The following is an 18,391-nucleotide window of genomic DNA, read 5'->3' as shown; positions in this document are numbered from 1 at the left end:
TACATACAAGGCCTCATTCAGCTGTGTATGGTTTTCACGGATAGAACATGTGCCTATTATAGTCTATGGTGTTATTCACATGGCCACAAAATCAAAGACACATATCCATTTTTTATCTCAGTCACAGGCCAAAATTACCCATACAGTCCAACATTGCAAAAGGTAGGAGAAGTTTTATGGTTTTAGTTTCTCCCTCATCAATGAAATAAAATCACTGACCAAACACTATTGAACAATTGTTTGTGTTTTTATGTACCAGAAAATCACACATGTGTGAAGGAGATCTGAAGTTGAGAAATAATCTTTAAAGGGAACTTGTCTAGGCCAATATACACCACAAGCAGTTTTGGGTGCATGTTAGTGATTAGCCTGCTTTACACGTTGCAATTTCGCATACGATATCGTATGCGATTTGCAACGCCCCCATCGTATGTGTGGCACGTTCAATTTGTTGAACGTGCCGCACAAACGATTAACCCCCGTCACACGTACTTACCCGTCCATACGACCTCACTGTGGGCAGCGAACGTCCACTTCCTGAAGTGGGAGGGACGTTCGGCGTCACAGCGACGTCACACGGCAGCCGGCCAATAGAAGTGCATTACCGGCCGGGAGCCGCAGGAAAAAGGTAAGATCTGTTCATCGTTCCCGGGGTGTCACACACTGCGATGTGCGCTACCACAGGTACGATGAACAATCTGACGTTCAATTCTAGAGAAATGAACGATGTGCGTGCGATGAACGTTTTACCGTTCAATCGCACGCACCTGTCACACACTGCAATGTACCTTACGATGCCGGAAGTGCATCACTTACGACGTGACCCTGCCGACACATTGTAAGATACATTGCAGCGTGTAAAGCGGGCTTAACCATCCCTGTATACACTAGCATAGATAGAGATCTTTAGAGAAAGTATTTCTAAAGATTGTTTCTTTTATTCTAATAAGGCCAGCGACTATTCGCAAGGGCGTTACTTCCCTTGGCTAGCCGGCCCACATAGCATGTTAGCATGCCCCCGTGGGCATACTAACATGCTAATGAATACACAGCAATGCCGCACATACCTCAGTGTTGATGGCAGCCGATGGAGGATGGATGTGCACTGTGCATGATCCGGAGTCCGCGTGACTTCCGGTCATGCGCAATATACCTCACTGAAGCCAAGAAGCTTACACCCAACATCAGTTTAGTGCGCATGATTGGAAGTGCTGGGGACTCCGGATCATGCCCAATGCGCAGTCATCCTCCTTCCGACCGCCATCAAGAGTGAGGTATGTGCACGTCGCTGCGCATTCATTAGCATATTAGTACATCCACGGGGCGTGCTGACATGCTATGTTTGCTGAGCAGCCAAGGGAAGTAGCACCCTTGTGACTAGTCACTGGCCTCATTAACATATAAGAAATAATCTTTAGAAATACTTTCTCTAAAGATCTCTTTATCTATGCTAGTGTATACAGGGACGGTTAGGCAGGGATTAGTAATATGCACCAGAACTGCTCGTGGTACTGGGTGCATATTACACCTGACAGGTTCACTTTACACTTAGTTTAGTACTACATACTGACTATTAAACCACAGTTTTGGTTGAAATGCTGGGTGGGAAAATAAATGAGGGGTTAAATGGGTTCCAGAAACAAGACTAAAATATATTTCCCTGAAATGTGTATTTCCTGGAGTCTGTAGGCAGCACACAGTGGGTTACAGGGAACCTGTCAGGTGCAATTTGCACCCAGTACCACGAGCAGTTCTGGTGCATATTGTTAATCCCTGCCTAACCGTCCCTGTATACACTAGCATAGATAATGGGAACTTTAGAAAAAGTATTTATAAAAAATTCTTATAATATGCTAATGAGCGAAGGGACTAGTCACAGGGGCGTTACTTTCCCCGACTAGTCCGCCCTCTTAGCATGTTAGTACGCCCACAGGGACGTGCTAACATGCTATTCAATGCAGTGTCACCAGCGGTGATTCGCATATCTGTGTCCGTGGTGAACGCTGATGTGTGTGTGTGTGTGTGTGTGTGTGTGTGTATATATGTATATTTATTATTATTATTTTTTCTGTGACCCCACAGATTTATGCACTACTATCTATGATCTTGGGCCCTCCAACTGCATTTGGGACACCAGTGGGGCAACAAATGCAGACCAACCCCCCAACTTCACGGGAATAATATATATATATAGTAGATACACATATCTATGTATGTACATACATATGCAATATACAGTGACATGCAAAAGTTTGGGCACCCCTGGTCAAAATTACTGTTACTGTGAAGAGTGAAGTAAGTTAAAGATGATCTTTAAAAGGCATGAAGTTAAAGATGACACACTTCCTTTGTATTTTAGGCAAAGTAAATAATATATGTGTATCTATATATATAATTGCCTTATTCTGTCAGTGTGTCTTGCTCCAAAATTGTGTCGTTACAGTGACAGTATCGTTAGTGACAACCGTCGGATTGGCCGCTGGGCTCGGCCTGGCCCCGCCCCCCCATGGATTGGCCGCTCGCCTCGGCCTGGCCCCGCCCCCTGCATGGATTGGCCGCTCGCCCCGGCCCTCCGCACACATCGCCCGCTCGGCCAAGCCCCTTAGCCCGAATTCAAACGAAGCCCCGACTCCCAGGTGACTGCTGCAGTGCACTCCCAGGAGTCCACACCGGCAACCCAGCCCAGACATAACCTTGCGATGCTGGGATCGTGACGGAGCCAATGTACGCTGGTAACCATGATACACATCGGGTAACTATAGGAAGTGCTTCCCTTAGTTACCCGATGTGTATCATGGTTACCAGCGTACACCGGCTCCTGGTACACATGTGCAGGGAGCCGGCATATGCTGACGCCTCGCCCGCTCGGCCCCGCCCCCGGCACACGTTGGCACGCTCGTCCCCGCCCCCGGCGGCTCGCTCGGTCCCGCCCCCGGCACACGTTGGCCCGCTCGGCCCCGCCCCAGCACACGTTGGCCCGCTCGGCCCTGCCCCCGGCACACGTTGGCCCGCTCGGCCCTACCCCCAGCACACGTTGGCCCGGTCGGCCCCACCCCGGCACACGTTGGGTACCTATACACCTCCCCCCAGGACTACTCCTCCCATTATACTCCTCTTTCCCCAGGACTACTCCTCCCATTATACTCCTCTTTCCCCAGGACTACTCCTCCTATTATAGTCCTCCTAATATACTCCTCTCTGAGTATAATAGGAGGACTATTATAGCATGGGGGATGGAGCACGATGAGGGGTGCGCAGCATGGGGGATGGAGCATGATGGGGGGTACGCAGCATGGGGGATGGAGCACGATGGGGGGGTACGCAGCATGGGGGATGGAGCACGATGGGGGGTGCGCAGCATGGGGGATGGAGCACGATGGGGGTGCGCAACTGTGGGGATGGAGCACGATGGGGGGTGTGCAGCATGGGGGAAGGAGCACGATGGGGGGTGCGGAGTATGGGGGATGGAGCACGATGGGGGGTGCGCAGCATGGGGGATGGAGCACGATGGGAGGTGCGCAGCATGGGGGATGGAGCACGATGGGGGGTGCGGAGCATGGGGGATGGAGCACGATGGGGGGTGCGCAGCATGGGGGATGGCGCAGGATGGGAGGTGCGCAGCATGGGGGATGGAGCATGATGGGCGTGCGCAGCATGGGAGATGGAGCACGATGGGGGTGCGCAGCATGGGGGATAGAGCACGATGGGGGTGCACACCTCCCCCCAAAACACACACACACCACCACACGTGCACCGCACAATACACCACACACACACTGGGAACCACAAACACTGCCCTACACAGACACCCACACACATAGACAACGCCGCACACACACAACACCCAACACAAACACCGCGGCATACACAAATATACGCACATACTGCGCAACACACACACATTGCACAAAACATACCTCCCCCAAAACACACACACGCACCCCACACCCACACAAACCACGCAACACACACAGTACCACACACACACAACGCTGCAGACACACAGCACTCCACAAACAATGCAACACACAAACAACACCACTCTCACACACCCCCACACCCAGACAACACCCAGAACATTTACAGTGCCCTACACAAACACTGGCAACTACACACAACAACATCTATATATATATATATATATATAACAAAAATCATACATTAAATACACAATAAATTCTAGAATACCCATTGTGTTAGAATCGGGCCACCTTCTAGTATATATATATATATATATATATATATATATATGTATATATATTCCTATTTTACATTTTTAAATTAACACAAAAAGGAAAATGGGCCGACGCAAATGTTTGAGCACCCTGCATGGTTAGTACCTAGTAGCACCCCCTTTGGCAAGTATTACAGCTTGTAGACACTTTTTGTAATCAGCCAAGATTCTTTCAATTCATTTGAGGGATTTTCATCCATTTTTTGGAAAAGTCTTCCAGTTCTGTGAGATTCCTGGCTCATCTTGTATGCACTGCTATTTTAAGGTCTAGCCATAGATTTTCAATAATGTTCAGATCAGGGGACTGCGAGGGCAATTGTAAAACCTTCAGCTTGTGCGTTTTTAGATTGGCTATTGTGGATTTTGATGTTTTTAGGATAATTATCCATTTGTAGAAGCCATCCTCTTTTCAACTTCAGCTTTTTACAGACGGTGTTATGTTTGCATCAACAATTTGTTGAAATTTAATTTAATCCATTCTTCCCTGTAGCCATGAAATGTTTCCCGTGCTATTGGCTGCAACATAACCCCAAAGGGCGATTGAGTTACCCCCATGCTTAATGGTTGGTGGATGTTCTTTTCCTGAAATTCTGTGCCATTTGTTCTCCACACATACCTTTTGATCATTGTGGCCAAAGAGTTCTATTGTAAACTCATCGGTCCACAGGATTTATTTCCAAAATGCATTGGGCTTGTTTACATAAGTTTTGCATACTTTTGGTGCTTAATTATATGGTAAGGACGCAGGGAAGGATTTCTTCTGATGACTCTTCCTTGAAGCCTATTTGTGCAATTGTCTCTGAACAGTAGAACAATGTACCACAAACTCCAGAGTCTGCTAAATCTCTCTGAAGGTCTTTTGCAGTCAATCAGGGGTTCTGATTTGCCTTTCTAGCAATCCTAGGAGCAGTTCTCAAAGAAATTTTGCTTAGTCTTCTAGACCTTATCTTGACCACCACTGTTCCTGTGCACTGCCATTTCTTAATTATATTTCAAACTGAAGAAAGGGCAACTTGAAAACACATTGCTTTCTTCTTATATCTTTTCCTGCTTTGTGAGCCTCCACCATTTTCATTTTCAGAGTGCTAGGCAGCTGCTTAGAAGAACCCATGGTTGCCTTTTTGTTTTTGGCACAAGGTTAGAGGAGGCTGGGCTTTTATAAAGCTGTGAAATTTGTATCACCTGGCCTTTCCTAACGATGATAGTAAACAAGCCATAGGCCTAACAGGCTAATTAAGGTCTTAAACCTTAAGTAATTTTTAAAATGTAAAAGATTTTTTTTTTTTTGTCTAGGTACAAAGGAAATGTGTCATCTGTAACGTTATGGCTTTTAGGGACAATAACAGTAGTTTTGACCAGAGGTACCAAGAATTTGCTCATAATTTTATACATACAAGAAAAGAAACCCTGAAAATTCAGTCAGTTCAGAGGATTATACAATGTTTGGCTCTACTGATTAGGCTTAAGTTTAGAAAACCCAGATGATAATGCCAATGTGCAATTATGGACGAGTGTGTTTTATAACCAAATCACCTGACTTTATGATTTCAAATATATCACATTTTTCTGTTACTTTCTACTAGATATTCAGCAGGAATTGCATTACTAAAAAGAAGCATTTGTACTTTTGTTACACAATGGTCAAAAGGTTAATCAAGCGACATAGTTAAGCAATGCTATTTCATAATGGAGCCCTTTGATCTCTAATAGCGACTGTATTTCAAACTCAGTGTAGGATCATTTGATCTGTATTGATGGGTGGGCCTGTACCTAAATTGCCCTTTATACATGTCTATCTTTAAGCAATAATCACTTTTCTAATTTGCTTTATTTTACAATTCCCTACTGTTCTATATGATTGTTTTTATTTTACTTTTCTTCCTGTGACGTTTTGTTTGAGGGGAGTGTAAAACGTGATGTCACAGGAGGATTTTCCTGTAGTCGTTTTCCTGGTGCAAACATCATTTCCTCCAGAAACATTATGTCAACAGGGGGCGGCACTACGACTACTTACCAAAGCTTCAGCCACTGGCTTCCCCTGATAACATTCTATTTTGTAGGGGTGGGGTGGTTTTTGGAAAAGTGTTAGCGGCTTCTCTCGCACTGCACCCCATCAGCACAATCCCTGCTTCTTACACCGTCACCTCTTTCCCTGAAACGAGACACCACCCGGGGGAGGAGATAACAGCAAGGTGAGTGACACCAGAGCTGCCACCCGATGACAATTCATATAAGGGCAGTAACAGAAGCTGTGGGGTGTCACAGCTGTTACCTACCCTGATTCTGCTATTGCTCCAAGATGTGGGCTTCTTTCAGGGAAAGAGGCGGCAATGTCCAAAGCAGGGACTGCGGTGGTGGTGACTGAAAATGTGGGTACAGACGCTAGGGTCACTTCATCACACCCCTGAAGTAGGACCTCATCACTCATGGTAAGTGACCGTAGTGACACTCACTTATGATGTCCTGTTTCAGGGAAGATGGGGGAGCGTGGGGTAATGGAGGCTGCAGAGAAATGCCTGCAAGGCCATCCTGTGCCGACGTCCCCTCTGAGATACCCCTCTAAAAAAATGACATCACCAGAAGTAAAATATTCATAGGGATTAGCTGTATAAGTAGAACACTATTGAATTTTGTAATAAAACAAATTACATACAGTAAGTGGTTAAGGGTTAAAGATAAATATTTATAAAGGGCATTATTAAGTGTCAGATCATCCATTATGTTATATTTTCAGCAGTGGCACCACGTCACTGCCCCACCTCCTCCTCCCGGCAGGAATGCCGCTGCTCTCAACCTCCTAGCAGCTCTGTCCCCACCACAGCTCCTGACCTCCCCGTGGCTCCTGTCTCCGCCACAGCTACTTGTCAAGCTGTTGCCCTCTGCTCCCAGACCCTGCACAAACTGCGCATGTCCCCTGGAAGCAAGCTATGGACGCACACTCATGCCCCATCTTTTAAAGGGGCAGCATGCTCAATTAGGTCATGCCACCTGCCTAGCGTTAGGCGGCATTAAGTATTTAGGGCACTCTCCATCTTAGGGAGGTGCCTTTGCAACAAGGTTCCTGACTCTGTATTACTGTGTATTTCCTGACCTTGTATCCTGTATCCCGCATTAGTGTCCATATACTGTGCCCACTAACCTGTTCCTTTGTTCCAGTACCCATCTGGTGTAGCTGCTAGTACTAGCCTGACCGTTTGCACCAGTCTACCATGCCTGTGTACCAGCATGCCTGTCTGCACCAGCCTAACTGCCTGTATCATGCTGTCAGTTTCAGCTGTACTGCCTGCACCTTAGTCCATACCTGCACCTTAGTCCTCCAGTACTCTATCTTACCACACACCATGGGTGGCGTCACAAACTATTCAACACACCGTCCCCTGTAAATACTCCCCCCTTTTAATTCGAGTGGCCACACGATCCCCCGAGTCCGGACGCCCCTCGAGCCACCGCGGGTCCGGATCCGAGTAGCCCGGCTGCTGTCGTGTGGGCGGTACACATCTATGGTGCAAGCTGGTAGCGATGCATTGAGCGGAGTATGTAGTGAGCTTGCCCCATACCTTGCAGGTTATGGCGTGTGTTACAGCCAGGACTTGTCTCAAAAACCTGTGGCCGGGCTTCAAAGGAGACTGATTTTTTCTATATGCAGCAATACTGTTGTATTGCTGTGTATAGTACAAACAATCGTAGTTTCAAGTCCCCTAAGGCAGAGTTCCCCAACTCCAGTCCTCAAGGCCCACCAACACTGCACATTTTCGGGATTTCCTTAGTATTGCACAGGTGACAGTTTAATCACTTGCACTGGTGATGATTCCAACATCTGTGCAATGCTAAGGAAATCCTGAAAACATGCACTGTTGGTGGGCCTTGAGGACTGGAGTTGGGGAACCCTGCCCTAAGGGGAGTAATATACACAGTTAAAAGTTAAAAAAGAAAAGTTCAAATCATCTTTTTCCCCTATTAAAAAATTACAAAAATGTAAAGCAAAAACTCATATTTGGTATCGCTAAGTCCATAAAAGTCTCATCTATCAAAATATAAAATCAATTTAACTGATTTGTAAACGCAATAAACAGAAAAAAAAAAATAAAATGCCAAAATTGCATGCCTTGTCTGTGGTGGTTCCCAGATTACCACAAAAAATGCTGTAAGAAGTGATCAAAATATTATATCCATAACAAAATGCTATCAATAAAACATTGTCTCGCCCTGCAAAAAAAAATAAGCCTTCACACAGCTCAATCAACAGAAAAATTCCAGGTCTCGGAATATTATGACACAATCAAAACTTTTTTTCAAAATTCTGATTTCACCACTAAAATAATTTACATTTAAAAAATGGACATGTTTGATTTTATTGTATTGGTGCCCATGGTTAAAAATCATGTTGCCAGGTCATTTTTACCATACAACGCATGCGGTAAAAACGAGTTTCCCCACAAAAAGTCAGAATTACATTTTCGTTTTGCAATTTCACCGCACTTGGAATTTTTTTTCAAAAGTACAACTCGGCCCGCAAAAAGCAAGCACTCACATGCCTATGTGTACTGAAAAATAAAAAGGTATGGCTCTTGGAAGAAGGGGAGAAAAAAATGAAAGAGCACCGTATTTTTTTGTTTTATAAGAAAAAACAAAAAGAAATAAAGAAGGGGTCCATGTTATAACTCAGTGGTGCCTTACTGGGGGGGCACCAGCGGTGGTGGAGCAGGGTCACAGGAAGCAGGGATGGTGCTGCAGTGGGAGCTGTGCTGGCTGTGGGATCTGTTCTGGCTTTGGGGGCCATGCAGGACAGGGCGGTGTGGCGAGTTTCCCACTGCCGGATGCTCTGTCGGTGGTGCGGGCTTCAAAGAAATGGCACCAGGGGTTGCATGTGCGCAATTGTAGCTCTCAGCTCAATGACAAGCAGAGGTCTCATCTGCGCACGCACCACCTCCGGGCACCATTTTCCTTAATTGCGCTGCTGAGAGATCAACGGGCCTGAGGCAGCGAGTGCGCAGATGAGATCTTGAGCAGAGAGCTCCATCTGAACATGCGTCGAATCCGGGCGCCATTTCATTGAAGCCCACACCGCCGACAGCACCTGGAACACCCGCCGCACCGCCCTGCTCTTCACAGCCAGCACAGGACCCCGCCACCAGCATGGCACCCATTATCTCCCTGTACGCTACATTCTGATTGTAAGACATACCCCTCATTTTCCTCCCAAATTTTTGGGAGGAAAAGTGCGTCTTACAATCCGGTAATTAGAGGAGTAATGTGTAAGAAGGGGCCGACCAAGAAATGTCATAAGGAATCTTCTCAGCTGGTGTTTCATGATTCTTCGTCTTCTGATCTGTCCAATGATTCTTTTGACAATTCTGATTTTTTTTTTCTTCTGAAGATTTCTTCTTTCAAGCAGATACTCTCCCTACTTACCATGGAATCATAAGAATCCAAAAATTGCATTTCTCTGTCTCAAAGGGATAGCTTGTGTTCCTTACTTGGAGAACTGGCTAACCAAAGCATCCTACAGGCAACAAATCTTCAATCCTACAGGCAAACATCTTCAAGTAACGTTGAACCCATTAACCTCTTATGGTTTCAATATCAATTGTCATTATAGGTAAGTCCAGTAAACACTCAAATTCTTGGGATCCACAAACACCCCTCATATAAACATAAGACTTTGACACCAGAATTCAGAAGCGTTTTTTCAGCAACATCTTCCCTTTTTCACCTTCCTATTTGCCTATCCACCTCACAATAAGTGTACGGGTTTGCTTACCACTGCAATAGATGTAGTAATGACTAAAAGTATTGAGACTATGTTTTCAAAGTTTAATGCTTCATTGTTTTTAGATCTTTTAGTTGGATGTTTCTATGGATACTGTAGTACAATTATCAGCATAACTGTCAGCATCACGTACCTGGCCAGGGGGGGTGTCGGACCACTCCCCACTACAGGTCCGTCTAAGGCTTGGGGACCCAGACCAGCTGGCGGAGATACCGTGGCGGCTCAACCCTTTTTGGATACAACTGATAGGGGGCACTCTGACTGACACTATACGGGAATATTTTGTGACAAATGATGGTACGGCATCTAAACATATAGTGTGGGACGCAATGAAGGCATATGTTTGTGGGACATATATTAGGGAAATTTGCACCCGAAAGGCGAAAACAAGGGAGCACACTAAGTATCTGACAGACACTTTAGGTGATGCAGAACGACATCTTATATATAACCCTACAGATGATGCCAAGCGGGACTTAGAGAGGGCACAGAGAGCTCTGAGAGACCATATGACTTCCTTGGCCAGTAACAAACGCTTTTTCCTTAAGCAGCAGTATTTTACGGAGGGGGAGAGTGTGGGACATCTCTTGGCTACAATTGCTAGGGCACACGAGGGATTGACCTACAGTTAGGTCCAGAAATATTTGGACAGTGACACAATTTTCGCGAGTTGGGCTCTGCATGCCACCACATTCGATTTGAAATGAAATCTCTACAACAGAATTCAAGTGCAGATTGTAATGTTTAATTTGAAGGTTTGAACAAAAATATCTGATAGAAATTGTAGGAATTGTACACATTTCTTTACAAACACTCCACATTTTAGGAGGTCAAAAGTAATTGGACAAATAAACCAAACCCAAAAAAAAAATGTATTTTCAATATTTTGTTGCGAATCCTTTGGAGGCAATCACTGCCTTAAGTCTGGAACCCATGGACATCACCAAACGCTGGGTTTCCTCCTTCTTAATGCTTTGCCAGCCCTTTACAGCCGCAGCCTTCAGGTCTTGCTTGTTTGTGGGTCTTTCCGTCTTAAGTCTGGATTTGAGCAAGTGAAATGCATGCTCAATTGGGTTAAGATCTGGTGATTGACTTGGCCATTGCAGAATGTTCCACTTTTTTGCACTCATGAACTCCTGGGTAGCTTTGGCTGTATGCTTGGGGTCATTGTCCATCTGTACTATGAAGCGCCGTCCGATCAACTTTGCAGCATTTGGCTGAATCTGGGCTGAAAGTATATCCAAGTACACTTCAGAATTCATCCGGCTACTCTTGTCTGCTGTTATGTCATCAATAAACACAAGTGACCCAGTGCCATTGAAAGCCATGCATGCCCATGCCATCACGTTGCCTCCACCATGTTTTACAGAGGATGTGGTGTGCCTTGGATCATGTGCCGTTCCCTTTCTTCTCCAAACTTTTTTCTTCCCATCATTCTGGTACAGGTTGATCTTTGTCTCATCTGTCCATAGAATACTTTTCCAGAACTGAGCTGGCTTCATGAGGTGTTTTTCAGCAAATTTAACTCTGGCCTGTCTATTTTTGGAATTGATGAATGGTTTGCATCTAGATGTGAACCCTTTGTATTTACTTTCATGGAGTCTTCTCTTTACTGTTGACTTAGAGACAGATACACCTACTTCACTGAGAGTGTTCTGGACTTCAGTTGATGTTGTGAACGGGTTCTTCTTCACCAAAGAAAGTATGCGGCGATCATCCACCACTGTTGTCATCCGTGGACGCCCAGGCCTTTTTGATTTCCCAAGCTCACCAGTCAATTCCTTTTTTCTCAGACTGTACCCGACTGTTGATTTTGCTACTCCAAGCATGTCTGCTATCTCTCTGATGGATTTTTTCTTTTTTTCAGCCTCAGGATGTTCTGCTTCACCTCAATTGAGAGTTCCTTAGACCGCATGTTGTCTGGTCACAGCAGCAGCTTCCAAATGCAAAACCACACACCTGTAATCAACCCCAGACCTTTTAACTACTTCATTGATTACAGGTTAACGAGGGAGACGCCTTCAGAGTTAATTGCAGCCCTTAGAGTCCCTTGTCCAATTACTTTTGGTCCCTTTAAAAAGAGGAGGCTATGCATTACAGAGCTATGATTCCTAAACCCTTTCTCCGATTTGGATGTGAAAACTCTCATATTGCAGCTGGGAGTGTGCACTTTCAGCCCATATTATATATATAATTGTATTTCTGAACATGTTTTTGTAAACAGCTAAAATAACAAAACTTGTGTCACTGTCCAAATATTTCTGGACCTAACTGTATATCACCAAATTGAAACTTGACACTGGAGAGGAGGTGAGGGAAAGCGGGAGGATTGTGGAGGTCATGCAACAGTATTACATCCAATTATACTCCTCTAAATCGCATTATAGAGATGAAGAACTGCGGGGCTTTGTGGAGGAGATCACTCTCCCCAGTCTATGAGATAGTGAGAGAGAATCCCTGACTAGAGATATAGATCTGGAGGAGGCGCTCGGTCAAATCTAAAATGAAAAGGCCCCAGGTGCGGACGGACTCCCAGGGGAATTCTACAAATTATATACCCATCTGCTGCTGCCAAGACTCTTGGATGTGTTCAGAGATGCTGAGGAGCAGGGGCCCCTCCCTGCATCCATGATGGAGGCTATTATTGTTCTGATTCTAAAATCCGGGAAAGATCCGACTGCACCTGACTCCTATCTCGCTGCTCACATTAGATATTAAATTAATCGCTAAAATACTAGCTAACAGATTATCCCGGGTGATCACGTCAGTGATCCACGAGGATCAGACTGGATTTATCCCCAATAAATTCACTTCCATCAATTTGCGACGTTTATTCCTGGGGATACAGCTACGTTCTGAGGAGAGAAACAAGGAGAGGGCAGTCCTGTCATTAGATGCAGCCAAGGCCTTTGATTGTATTGAATGGAATTTCTTATGGGTAGTTTTGGAGAAATTGGGTCTTGGCTCGAGGTTTATTGGCTGAACAAAATTGTTATATGCCTCTCCGTGGGCCAGGATTCGAGTTAATCGTTGTACCTCCTCGTCTTTTAATCTGGCCAGGGGCACGAGACAGAGCTGTCCTCTCTCTCCATTACTATTTGCAGCGGCAATTGAACCATTGGCGGCTATGATTCGTGCATCCGTTGGCGTAAGGGGGTTTGAGATAGGTGGTCGGAGCAGAAGGTTTCCCTCTATGCAAACGATTTGTTGCTGTATCTCAGGGAGGTGGGGACATCGGTGGGCCCAGCAATTAATATTATTAAAGCATTTGGTAGGCGCTCGGGACTCCTAATAAACTGGGAGAAGTCGGCCCTGCTCTCTATAGATACACTCCCATCTAATTTTAGTACTCTGGGGCTGCCAATTCCGACAGGGGTGGACTTGAGTTCGTCGGTATTACACGTCTCTTGTACCAGGCTAGGAAACTGTTGGCCTACCACTGGTTGGACCCAGCCCCTCCGGTGATCTTAGGGAAAGAGTAAACTCTATGCTTCGACTGGAGAGAGGAGTATACCTTAAAAGAAATGCATTGAAGTAGTTCTATAAGATATGGGGGGCATGGTTGGATACCCAAGGCCTTCCCTCCTCGGCGTTACTGCAGGACAGTGCGGGCGACCAGATCCTTCTCCTTCTAACTGGTTAACAAATTTACTCAAATAGGGCGTTATGCGCATTGCTGGAAAATTATATATGTCAAAGATGCTGGGTGATCTATACTATGGAGAATATATTGGGGAAATAATATGCACTTTGTGACCCATATTGAAATGAGACATGGACTACAGGTGCATTGTTTATTATGTAATTTGTGTAGTTTTTCTTACTGACTAAAAGGTTTTTCCCCTTTGTGATGTTTTTATGGGGGAATTTATTTTGTGTTGTATAATTTTGCTGTTAAATAAAAATGAACCTGATTTTAAAAAAAATTATAAGCATAACTTTTACTAACAAATAGCTTAAGTTTTTACAGTAACTCAATATTTACAGTGTTCATCTTTACATTTCAATGGCTCTGCAATACTTCTTGGCAGTGGAGAATCATCAGTTTATGGGCCAATTCCTAACTAATGACAACCTATTCTTGTCTAATTAGCGCTTGTAGTTTTATCACCATTTTGCTGGGGTCAGATGGCTGTAAAACTAAGACAAAAATCGCATCACAGTTCACGCACTGACTGGCGGCTCTCCCGACCCATGACAGCTTTATGTATTTCTATGCATCTTTCACACTTGGATCAGGATAGCCACCGGCCAGTCTGGGCATTTTTTTACCATCATCCATGTTATACGGCTATCTGACCCTGGCCTTTGTCTGTCCGTTTTGAGACTGGACTACATGTCCGCAATGGGATTGCGATTCAGGGAGTTTCATGGCCATGGACCCAAAATGTTAATTTTTTTTTCTTCTCAAAATTATAACTTACCTTGTGACCCCCATTAATCTAGCCAAAAAGACTGACGGCACTCACCAAACTGCAATGTGAACAAGCGCATAACTGAACATGAGAAAATTACAAAATTAGGCCCTTTGAACACACTAGTTTTTGCTGCAGAAAAGGTGAGGTTTTTGTTCATAACCTTTCTGCAGTCCTTCCCTAGCAAAATCCAAAATGATGTGCACACGCACGGAGTTTTGTTTTGCTGCAGAATTTCTGCAGCAAAAGAGAAGTAGCATGTTACTTTTCTGCAGGTACCTGCGTTTTGCCATAGATAAATGGTAAAAAAAAAAACTGTAGGTACCAACCCACAGAGAGGGGGGGGAGGGGGAAAAAAAAACCAAACAAAAACCACGCACTGCACAGTACACTGCGAGTGCAGGGCGAGAATGGCAGTAGCCGGCTATGGAGGAGAGAGGGAGATAAACCCCTCCCGCCCCTCCGCAGCACCAGCCCGCAGCTGAAGTCCGCTCGCATGATCAGACCTCAGTCGCAGCGACACTTGCATGACTCTGCTCAAGCTGGCAGCACAGCAGGAGCAGAGTGTCATGTGAGGATCGCATTAGTCCTCCATGTGGCCCCAGACTTCCAGTCCATATGGTTTATTAACCGCTTCATAAACCAAACCAGGTCACAACCCAAAAGATGCCGTTTCTTGGCTCTCTAAGACCAACACACATCATAAACTTAAAACACTACTGGATTTCCTACACAGGTCTTCCTGGCCCTTGTGAGTATTCAGACTCTGGTTTCTATCCTGGTTAGGGCTGCTTCTCACTTGCGAGTTTCTCGCAGTAGAGCAATGCGAGAAAATCTCGCATTGGAATCGGACACATGTTAGTGAATGATTCAGCTCTCATCTGCGATTTTTTTCTCAGTCCGAATCGGACCGAGAAAAAAATCGCAGCATGCTGCTTTTTTGCGAGTTTCTACTGCGAGTCTCTCCAATGCAAGTCTATGGGAGCGTGTAAAAAATCGGATGTCACGGGACGGCACTCACACCATTCTAGTGACATCCGATTTTCTAAATACATTTTTCGCAGGTTTCCTAAAACACTGGAAACGAGTGATGTCTCACAATATCTGTCAATCTCTATTCTCTGTCAGTCGGTCTCTCCCTCTCGGTCTCTATTTTTTGTCAGTCGGTCACTATCTGTCCCTCTCACAGTCTGTCGGTCATTTTCCCCTCCTCTCTCATACTCACCGTTCCCCGGCGCGGCGCTGCACGGCATTCACACTGCTTCAGCGGCTTTTACTATTTTGAAAAAGCCGGCCGCTCATTAAACAATCTCGTATTCCCTGCTTTCCGCACCTATGATTGGTTGCAATGAGACACGCCCCCACGCTGAGTGACAGGTGTCTCACTGCACCCAATCACAGCAGCCGGTGGGCGTGTCTATACTGTGCAGTGAAATAAATAAATAAATTTTAAAAAATGGCGTGCGGTCCCCCCCCAATTTTAATACCAGCCAGATAAAGCCATACGGCTGAAGGCTGGTATTCTCAGGATGGGGAGCTCCACGTTATGGGGAGCCCCCCAGCCTAACAATATCAGCCAGCAGCCGCCCAGAATTGCCGCATACATTATATGCGACAGTTCTTGGACTGTACCCGGCTCTTCCCGAGTTGCCCTGGTGCGTTGGCAAATCGGGGTAATAAGGAGTTAATGGCAGCTCATAGCTGCCACTAAATCCTAGATTAATCATGTCAGGCGTCTATGAGACACCCTCCATGATTAATCTGTAAGTTACAGCAAATAAAACACACACACACACACACAATCCTTTATTAGAAATAAAAAACCACAAACAAATTCCCTCATTACCAATTTAATAAGCCCCAAAAAGCCCTCCATGTCCGGCGTAATCCTGAATGTTCCAGCATGAAGGTGACAGGAGCTGCAGAAGACACAGCCGCTCCGGTCACCTCCAAGCAGCAACTGAGGTGAGTAGCGCGATCGGCTGAGCTGTCACTGAGGTTACCCGCTGTCACTGTTGGAGGATCCAGCGGTGGCCACGATTAACCTCAGTGACAGCTCAGCTGATCGTGCTACTCACCTCAGTTGCTGCGTGGAGGTGACAGGAGAGGCGGTGTCTTCTGCAGCTCCTGTCACCTTCATGCTGGAAGCGACGCTGGAGGTCTGGATTACGCCGGACATGGAGGGCTTTTTGGGGCTTATTAAATTGGTAATGAGGGAATGTGTTTGGGTGTTTTTTATTTCTAATAAATGATTTTTTCATGTGTGTTTATTTACTGTAACTTACAGATTAATCATGGAGGGTGTCTCAGATGCCTGACATGATTAATCTAGGATTTAGTGGCAGCTATGGGCTGCCATTAACTCCTTATTACCCTGATTTGCCAACGCACCAGGGTAAATCGGGAAGAGCCGGATACAGTCCAAGAACTGTCGCATATAATGTATGCGGCAATTCTGGGCGGCTGCTGGCTGATATTGTTAGGCTGGGGGGCTCCCCATAACGTGGAGCTCCCCATCCTGAGAATACCAGCCTTCAGCCGTATGGCTTTATCTGGCTGGTATTAAAATGGGGGGGGACCGCACGCCATTTTTTTTTTAATTATTTAATTTATTTCACTGCACAGTATAGACACGCCCACCGGCTGCTGTGATTGGGTGCAGTGAGACACCTGTCACTCAGCGTGGGGGCGTGTCTCACTGCAACCAATCATAGGCGCCTGTGGGCGGGGAAAGCAGGGAATACGAGATTGTTTAATGAGCGGCCGGCTTTTTCAAAATAGTAAAAGCCGCCGGAGCAGTGTGAACGCCGTGCAGCGCGGCACCGGGGATCGGTGAGTATGAGAGAGGGCTGCTAACTTCAGTCACTCGGGGGATTAGTGGTCACCGGTGAGCCCTTCACTGGTGACCGCTAATCCGGACGCGGCACACAGACAGAGCCGCAGCATGACAATGAAGTCGGGTGAAGTTCACCCAAGTTCATTCTGATTGTGCTGCTCTGTCTGTGTCTGCTGTCATCTGCCATTCAGCTCTGCTACATGGCTGTCTGTGTCTGCTGTCAGCGGCCATGTAGCAGCGCTGAATGGCAGATGACATAGTAAAAAATACGCATTACACACGCTAGTAAAATCATTTATTCAGAAACAGCATCGCACTTGCGTTGCACTCGCACCTAACGTGAACTAAAATCAGCCGTTTTTTTTCAGCCCAGTCGGACCAATTTTACTCGCATAGATGTGTTTCCACCCTTACCCTTCTCTGAAGGTGGCAAGTGGCCTTACCAGGTTCCTCCTTACATATGGACTTTCCAGCCCATACCTTCTCCAGAAGGTCTTCTTAGCAGAGCAAACACCCTGCTTCTGCTCTCACACACTGCCCTTGTCTTAGGGATAATTCTCACATAGCGAGATCGCTGTTGAGTAACGTTTGTGACGGAGCAGTGACCTCATTAGCGATCTCGCTGTGTGTGACACTGAGCAGTGATCTGACCCCTGCTGCGAGATCGCTGCTCGTTACACAGTGCTGGTTCATTTTTTGGACGTTGCTCTCCCGCTGTGAAGCACACATCGCTGTGTTTGACAGCGAGAGCAACAATCTGAATGTACAGGGAGCAGGCAGCCGGCTTCTGGCAGCCTGCGGTAAGTTGTAACCAAGTTAAAATATCGGGTAACCAAGCAAAGCCCTTTGCTTGGTTACCCGATATTTACCTTGGTTACTAGCGTCCGCCACTCACGCGGCCAGTGCCGGCTCCCTGCACACGTAGCCGGAGTACATATCGGGTAAATAAGCAAAGCGGTTTGCTTATTAACCCAATGTGTACTCTGGCTAGGAGTGCAGGGAGCCAGCGTTAAGCGGTGTGCGCTGGTAACCAAGCACTTGGTTACCCGATATTTACCTTAGTAACTAAGTGCAGCATCGCTTCCACGAGTCGATGCTGGCTGGGGGCTAGTCACTGGCGAGATTTGCCTGATTGA

Source organism: Anomaloglossus baeobatrachus, chromosome 1 (genome assembly GCF_048569485.1).
Source record: "Anomaloglossus baeobatrachus isolate aAnoBae1 chromosome 1, aAnoBae1.hap1, whole genome shotgun sequence".
NCBI lineage: Eukaryota > Metazoa > Chordata > Amphibia > Anura > Aromobatidae > Anomaloglossus > Anomaloglossus baeobatrachus.
The sequence above is the reverse complement of the archived record's forward strand: the minus strand, read 5'-3'. Positions refer to the sequence as shown.